General features: G+C 42.0%; 1 pseudogene; it reads left to right on the top strand.

Moving 5' to 3' along the window:
• The first annotated feature begins 1,616 nt into the window (after positions 1-1,616).
• On the top strand, positions 1,617-1,928 carry LOC138446061 (small ribosomal subunit protein eS25 pseudogene; annotated as a pseudogene).
• Positions 1,929-2,666: the final 738 nt, after the last annotated feature.

Below are 2,666 nucleotides of genomic sequence, written 5' to 3'. Positions count from 1 at the left end.
CTGGCTTTGGGTGTGCAGGCTTCAGTAGCTGTAGCACATAGGCTTAATAGTTGTGGCCTGTGGACTCTAGAGCTTGGGCTCAGTAGTTGTGGTATACGGGCTTGGTTGCTCTGCGTCATGTGGAATTTTCCCGGACGAAGGATCAAAATGGTGTCTTTTACGTTGTTAGGCAGATTTTTACCCACTGAGCTACCAGGGAAGTCACCATCAAGTATTAATGTCGTATTCTTTGATACCTCGGGGAGGGAGGAAATAGTCCCACCAACTTAACCTATTTACTTTCTTAAAGGGCTGCATTTATGGAATTCTTCCTTTCACCAAAGTGTAGAAATACCTGCTAGTGTTCACACTGCAACTTGAATTGGAGGTTGAGTGTATATGGTGGATGCTCTGGGGTGTTGCCTCATCTCCCTTTGGGACCAATGCATTCATTCCTCCAGCAGGTGCTGATGTTGTCTGCTGATGGCTCACAGCTGGGTTCCTTCCCAGGCATCACCCTCAGCTGAAGAGAGCTGCTCAAACCCATTGCCCCTCCCTGGGGTGGGGCAACTCATTCCCAGTGACTGGTCATTGCAAGTGTCGTAAAGTAGGAGCGAGAGGCCTGGCTCTATGGCCTCCACTTGGGGTAGCTCTCATGGTCTTTCCTGACCCCAGATTTCCCCATGAGGTTGGCTGAGAACTCTGGAAACAACATTGGTCTTTTGTCTCATGCGTTGTCATCACTGTCTCCATGGGTATTGATCCTGAGTTGCTTTATCCACTAGACTAAGGTTTCCCCAAGTAGAAAGTATGTACCTCAGGTAATGTACACAGTAACCTGTTGGAGACCAAAGGAGAAATGAGAACTTCTATTTATATGTTTATATCTGGAGAATGGGATTTGCCAAAGTAGATTGGTGCTTTTTCACTTTTAGCATCCTAGGACCTTTTGCTATGAATATGTGCCCAGGTAAATAACTCTATTGTTGTGTAGTCACTGAGTTGTGTCTAACTCTTTGTGACCCTGTGAACTGCAGCACGCTAGGCCTATTTGTCCCTCACCATCTCCTGGAGTTTGCTCAAGTTCATGTCCACTGAATCGGTGATGCCATCCAGCCATCTCATCCTATGTCACCCTCTTTTCCTTCTGCCTTAAATATTCCTCCACATCAGGGTCTTTTCCAATGAGTAGGCTCTTTGCATCTGGTGGCCAAAGTATTGGAGCTTCAGCTTCAGCATCAGTCCTTCCAATGAATATTCAGGATTGATTTCCTTTAGGATTGACTGGTTTGATCTCCTTAAGTGGGTCTATAGATTATATTAAACTAGAATGAGAATCTCTCCAATGTTGCATAGTGTGACAGTGACATGGTGGTTCACCAGTCATCTGATGGCAAATCATGAACAGTCAAAAGCAAAGAAGAGCTTTGTGTTTTTCCTTTATGAAAAGCAAGTGTTCTGTGTTTACTGATGTTCCTGGGATAACATGTCTGTCAGCAGCATACTGTGCACCCAATGTTAAAATACAAAAACCAAAAGCTGTTCAGTCTACCCTTTGATTAAAAGGGGGAAATTTGCATTTTTGTCCAGCATTTTAGTGAGGTGGCATTAGTTGCAGATCCTATCCCAGCTTTGCTATGCCGCCCAAGGACGACAAGAAGAAAGATGCTGGAAAGTTGGCCAAGAGAGACAAAGATCCAGTAAGCAAATCTGGGGGTGAGGCCAAAATGAAGTGGTCCAAAGGCAGAGTTTGGGACAAGCTCAATAATCTAGTCTTGTTTAACAAAGCAATGTATTACAAACTCTGTAAAGAGGTTCCCAGCTATAAGCTTATAACTCCAGCTGTCCTCTCTGAGAGACTGGAGATCCGTGGTTCCCTTGCTAGGGCAGCCCTTCAGGAACTCCTTAGTAAAGGATTTATTAAACTAGTTTCAAAGCATGGAGCTTAAGTAATTTACACCAGACACACCAAGGGTGGAGATGCATGAACAGGTCCTACCACCTGTACATTTTGAAAAATAAAACTTTATTAAATAAGAAGGAGGAAGATTTAACAATGATTGAGAAATAATTTTTCAAAAGAACTCATGCTTTTTTCCCATTTTCAAAAGAACTCATGCTTTCAGGGAAATATTTTGAAAATGGTATTTAGAGACAATGCCATCAGTACTTGATTTTTTTGGTCACTGTGTATAAAGTGTGATACTTATTTTTAAAAACCCCTTATCTATGTATTTAAGCTTAGAAACAATATTTTATAATCTGTTTAATAATCTTAAATATAAAGAGGTTTGGTGGTGGTGTTGATTTAGTCACTAAGTTGTGTATGACTCTTTGCAACCCCATGGACTGTAGCCTGCCAGGCTCCTCTATCCACAGGATTTCCGAGGCAAGAATAATAATGTGGGTTGCCATTTCCTTCTCCAGAAAAGGATCTTCCCAACCCAGGGATCTAACCCGGGTCTCCTGCTTTGCAGGTGGATTCCTTACTGCTGAGCCACATGGACTTTTGAATCAATTTTTGCCCTCAATATAAAATGATGATATTAATAGAATATCTTCTAGTTAATTTGCTGCAGGAACCACTGGTTGATCAAGAAAGATGAAATTTTACTAGTCAGATTTTACTAGCTCAAAAATCTTTGCAAAATTGGAGGCAGAATTGAAAATGAATCTCATAATGTAGT

The sequence above is a fragment of the Ovis canadensis genome, chromosome 9 (assembly GCF_042477335.2).
Source record: "Ovis canadensis isolate MfBH-ARS-UI-01 breed Bighorn chromosome 9, ARS-UI_OviCan_v2, whole genome shotgun sequence".
Lineage (NCBI taxonomy): Eukaryota > Metazoa > Chordata > Mammalia > Artiodactyla > Bovidae > Ovis > Ovis canadensis.
Note: the sequence above shows the minus strand (reverse complement) of the source record. Positions and strands in the feature narration are given on the sequence as shown.